Source organism: Chanodichthys erythropterus, chromosome 5 (genome assembly GCF_024489055.1).
Source record: "Chanodichthys erythropterus isolate Z2021 chromosome 5, ASM2448905v1, whole genome shotgun sequence".
NCBI lineage: Eukaryota > Metazoa > Chordata > Actinopteri > Cypriniformes > Xenocyprididae > Chanodichthys > Chanodichthys erythropterus.
In genome coordinates, this window is record NC_090225.1 from 34,333,938 (window position 1) to 34,340,086 (window position 6,149).

At 34.9% G+C, this 6,149-nt stretch overlaps 1 long non-coding RNA gene across 1 annotated transcript; it reads right to left on the minus strand.

The window, feature by feature from the left end:
• Positions 1–1,583: 1,583 nt before the first annotated feature.
• Positions 1,584–4,737, minus strand: LOC137020853 (uncharacterized). Its single transcript, XR_010895236.1, has 4 exons — positions 4,557–4,737; positions 4,353–4,429; positions 3,612–3,681; positions 1,584–1,921 (listed from the first exon to the last, which is right to left on the minus strand). It is a non-coding gene; the product is annotated as an uncharacterized lncRNA (long non-coding RNA).
• Positions 4,738–6,149: the final 1,412 nt, after the last annotated feature.

The window sequence follows — 6,149 nt, forward strand, 5'->3', positions numbered from 1 at the left end:
ATATGTTTTCAACAGCAGTGATGTAGAATCAATACCACAGTGTAACGTTGATTCAACAATATTACGTTGATCATTTTTGTTCATTTCAATATTGATTCAGCATCATTGTTGTAGAATCGGCATCGTAGTATAAGGTTGATTTAAAGGTGCCCTAGAATCTCCATTTCACAAGATTTAATATAAATCTAAGGTGTCCCCTGAATGTGTCTGTGAAGTTTCAGCTCAAAATACCCCATAGATTTTTTTTATTATACCATGTTTTAACTGCCTATTTTGGGGTGGGATTAAAAAGGCTCCGATTTGCATATGCACACCTTTAAATGCTTGTGCTCCCCGCCCCCAAGCTCACGACTGCCTTTAACATTGCATAAACACTACAGAAGTTCACAATATATCTCTCAAAATGGATCTTTACAAATTGTTCATGATGCAGCATATCAGATCACGTAAGTATGGCATGTATTTTGTGGATGTTTGCTAAAATTCGATTCTGAATGAGTTTGATAGTATGCTTTACGGCTAAGGTTAAAGCTAACGTTACACATTGTTGGAGAGATTTATAAAGAATGAAGATGAGTTTATGAATTATACACACTGTTAAAAATTGTCCTGTTAAAAAACAGTAAGTAACTGGCAGCACGGTTGCCAGCAAGTTACTGTTAAATTAACAGTGTCTTGCTGTTGTTGAAATTTACAGTTTGTTACTGTTTTTGTAAATACAGCATAAAGCTGTTATTTTCTACATTAACAGTAAATTACTGTCAAAAGTATTAACAGTTAATTAATGTTTATTTGCACTTTTTAACTGTAAGCTACAAATGTTATTATATTGAGAAATGGACTGCTAAGAAAAAAAGGTGTAACTATTTTTCTAGATATTTCTTTGATTTTATTAATTACCCCTTATACGTCTTGCTTTAAAACCATAATACAATGTACAAATATATCCTTTGAAACATTACAAATTTAACACAATGCAGAGTAACTTCAAAATGTGCTTTATTAAAACTTTGAAAAACTTGAAAAAATAAAGCCACTTTAAATCACAAAATATTCTCAGAATTACTTACCCCATGCCGTTCCACACCCGTAAGACCTTCATTCATCTTCAGAACACAAATTAAGATATTTTAGTTGAAATCCAATGACTTAAAGAGGTCTACGGTTATCATTGAAATCCGATGGCTCCGTGAGGCCTTCATAGGGAGCAATGACATTTCCTCTCTCAAGATCCATTAATGTACTAAAAACATATTTAAATCAGTTCATGTGAGTACAGTGGTTCAATATTAATATTATAAAGCGATGAGAAATTTTTGGTGCGGCAAAAAAACAAAATAACGACTTATTTAGTGATGGTCAATTTCAAAACAATGCTTCAGGAAGCATCAGATCATTGTGAATCTGTGTGTCGAATCTGCAGTTCGGAGTGCCAAAGTCATGTGATTCCAGCCATTTGTCGGGTTTGAACTGCGATCTGATTCATGATTCGATAGACTGATTCATAATGCTCCGATGCTTCATGAAGCAGTGTTTTGAAATCGGTCATCACTATATAAGTCATTATTTTGTTTTTTTGCCGCACCAAAATATTCTTGTCGGTTTATAATATTAATATTGAACTGATTTCGATGTGTTTTTAGTACATTATGGATCTAGACAGAGGAAGTGTTATTACTCCCTACGTAGGCCTCAAGGAGCCATTGGATTTGAACTAAAATACCCTAATTTGTGTTCTGAAGATTAATGAAGGTCTTACGGGTGTGAAACGACATGAGTGTAAGTAATAAATGACAAAATTTTCATTTTTGGGTGAACTAACGCTTTAAGTCCATTAGCTTCTTAAGTAGACTGGCAACCCGAGTGTGATAAGTCTTGTCCACCCTTGGTGCCTTTTTCAGGATTTATTCCAATGAAGTGTCTGAAAAACAAATGCATACATTCAGAATTAGTGTGGGTAAAAGTTTACATAACGAGAATGTGAATAGAAATTAAGGTAACACTTTACAATACGGGTAATATGCATTAATTCATGCTTAACTAATGCACAAATAATCAAGTTAATGTATGACTTATGAAGAACTAAACCATTAATTAATGATTACTGCATCAGCAACTAATAAAGTTTCTATATGATTAATAGATTAAGTAATCATTATATTGTTATTAGTTAAATGTGTCATAATATATTAATTCCCTAATAGCATATTATATTAACTAATAATGTAAATGAACGTGTTAATTACCACAATCGGTCAAAGCCATGCATTTCAACTTCCAGTTGTCTGCTTTAAATAATCTTTAGCTAATGATTTACAAAGGTATCATGTTATGACTTTACTTGTTGAGGCACATGACTATTAACTAATTCAAAATTAATTCAAAACCCATAACCACAATGACATATTACTTAAACGGTAAGTTCACCCAAAAATGAAAATTCTGTCATTAATTACTCACCCTCATGTCGTTTCACACCCGTAAGACCTTTGTTGATCTTCGGAGCACAAATTAAGATATTTTAGTTGAAATCCGATGGCTCCGTGAGGCCTTCATAGGGAGCAATGACACTTCCTCTCTCAAGATCCATTAATGTACTAAAAACATATTTAAATCAGTTCATGTAAGTACAGTGGTTCAATATTAATATTATAAAGCGATGAAAAATTTTTGGTGCGGCAAAAAAACAAAATAACGACTTATATAGTGATGGTCAATTTCAAAACAATGCTTCAGGAAGCATCAGATCATTGTGAATCTGTGTGTCAAGATCCATTAATGTACTAAAAACATATTTAAATCAGTTCATGTAGAGTACAGTGGTTCAATATTAATATTATAAAGTGACAATTATATTTTTTGTGCTACAAAAAAACAAAATAACGACTTATATAGTGATGACCGATTTCAAAACACTGCTTCAGGAAGCATCGGAGCATAAATGAATCAGTGTGCGGAATCATGGTTTGGATTGTGTGTCAAACCGCCAAACTGCTGAAATCACGTGACTTTGGTTCTCTGAACTGCAGATTCGACACTTTGATTCATTTATGATTTTGAAATCAGCCATCACTGAATAAGTCGTTATTTTGTTTTTTTGGCGCACCAAAAATATTCTCGTCACTTTATAATATTAAAATTGAACCACTGTACTCACATGAACTGATTTAGATGTGTTTTTAGTACATTAATGGATCTCGAGAGAGGAAATGTCATTGCTCCCTATGAAGGCCTCATGGAGCCATCGGATTTCAACTAAAATATCTTAATTTGTGTTCCGAAGATGAAAGAAGGTCTTACAGGTGTCAAATGGCATGAGGGTAAGTAATAACTGACAGAATTTTCATTTTTGGGTGAACTAACCCTTTACAAATTAGTCATGTGCCACAAGTAAAATCATAACATAACAAATATTAATAAAAGTCTTGAGGGCTTGGAATGACATGAGTGTGGGTAAAAGATGGCAGCATATTTATTTTGTGTGAACTGTCCCTTTCAGTGTTGCACAAAAGCATTTACCATGTTTGCTGAAATACAAAATAAAAAAAAATAAAAAAAAAAAAAACACCCTTAGAGGCTTATGTAATAAAATAGACTAGTTCTATACATACCAAGGAGTATCAGTCGAGGAGTTGCAGGTTGTTCAAGTGTCCTTTCTACATCAGCTGCAGTGGAAGAGGCCTAAGACACAGTTACAATGATGAGGACAGACTCAATACACTAACAATAATGCCTGTAATGTATGCATTTAATTTTTTAAATTAGGAAAGAGCATGTCTATTTCAGTTGTTAGGACAATAATACCATGATAGAACATAAACAACAACAGCGAGTCAAATTGGACAGTCTTTGGGCACGAAAATCTCAACAACAACAAAGTCTCCACTGAAATAAAATGTCATTTAGCCTACTGTACTGGGCAAAGTAACATTACAATACAAACCATCAACATAATAACTTACTGAGTAGTAACGCAACTTATTCTATCAAGCTAACCTTGGTCGAAGTAATCCAAAATACACCCAACGCTAAAGAAGCAAAACAGCAACAAAAGAAAAACTCCCCTCATAATACAGTTATGTACAAATTAGAACAAGCTTACCCAAATTTGCAAGCACAACGTTATCGAAATCAACGTTTTGTCTAATATAAACTAAATGTAGGCTATATTATCCAATAAATGAAAAGATCTTAAGCTAAAATTAGCAAACGAGATGACGACAATTTCAGCGCGTTAGAAATAACTTACATCGATATTACTTTGTTGCTATGATGTTAAAGGCTTACTTTGCAGAAGAGTTTATAGTATATCATATTTGAAAAACTTGTATAGGTATACATAGTGAACTCACCTCGTACTCGGGAAATATATGAATCCGAAATTCAGCTCCACTCTGTGACGCAGTTTGCACGGTTGGCAGGTTTGGCACTGAAATGGACGTATAAAACAGTTACAAGCTCAGCATCCACAATTATACAGTTATTTGCACAGTTATTTGCAATTGCAAACGTGTAGCCTATCTTGTGTAAAAGGAGCAAGGCAAAGGTGCACTCACCGGTTCAATCACAGTGTAAAGACGGATAAAAATCCAGATGTGTTCGCTGCAGTTTTCAGTTCCAAAAATACTGTTAAGTACTGTTTTCTTTCCTTTGTGGAATAAATACGGTAAAATGCTGTTAAAATTTGTGTACGTCATTTCACCAACCGTAAAAAAACAGTAATGCGCTGCTTTTTAATATAACAGGATTATACTGTTAAAATTTTGCCGTAAATTAACAGCAATTTTTAACAGTGCAGACTACATGTGTTTTCAGGTTAAAATGAAAATAATGACATGGCTCTGGTCTCCGTGAATACAGTAAGAAACAGTGGTAACTTTAACCACATTTAACAGTACATTAGCAACATGCTAACAAAACATATAGAAAGACAGTTTACAAATATCACTAAATCTATCATGATATCATGGATAATGAACAGTTATTATGGATTCATCTGCCATTTTCGCTATTGTCCTTGCTTGATGGCTTCAATAGCCAACCTGCAGAATGTATGATGATTCTGCATGGGCTTGAACATGGGCTGGCATATGCAAAAGTTGGGGGCGTACACATTAATGATCCTTACTGTTGCGTCACAGTCGGTGTTATGTTGTTGAGATTCGCCTGTTTTTCAGTGGTCTTTTGCACAAATCAAATTTACATAAGGAGGAGGAAACAATGGAGTTTGAGGCTTATTGTATGTCATTTCCATGTACTGAACTTTTATTATTCAACTATGCCAAGGTAAATTCAATTTTCAATTTTATAGCACCTTTTACAATATTACCATTGATTATTTTTGTAAATTTCAATGTTGCTTTAATAGCATTACATTGATTTTTTAGTTTTTGTTTTTGGAAATCTCAACATTGTTTCAACATTAACCATGGGTACAAAAGTGATGTTGAAAAATTCACTTCGTAATGTTCAATATTACCATTGAGTTGTGGTTAAAAACAACATTGCTTCAACATGAACTGAGGGTGCAAGAGTGATACTGAAGCAACATCCCTTTGCAACGTTAATTCAATGCAATTAGCATTGACAAATCATCACTGACTGAACATTGTTTCAATGATTACATGCTATCTGGGTATGCTCTCATTCAGGTGGAAGCGGCCACCCAGCGGGCTTCCCCAGCAATGGAGCTATCTTGGAAAGCTTGCTAAAGGGGAACTCCTTGTCAAACACATCCACCAGTATATCTGCAGTCCCCACGATCAAGCTGCACTGCCTTAGCAAACACAGGGTCCAAAACGTGAGGAGCAGATGCTCGATTCTGATCTCTCAAGAAAAGTTTCAAGCGAGAGCAGAGCTTCCCCATCGCAACTCATCACAGTGTGTGCATATACAGCTCCCTAAAGAGCTGTCAGCACTCGCTCTGCTCTCATAACACAGAGCTTTTGTGCAACAACGCCATAGTATGCTGATACACACACTCTTAACTGGTCCCAAGCTCACGTTGACAGGTGACATCTTCACATGCACACACTTTAGACAAGCAGATCCTGAGGACAAAAAAGGTTGATGACGTCTAATGCAGACACCCTTATATTCTTATACAAATGCGCCATGAGACGTCATAAGACTGCCGTCTGCCAATGAGG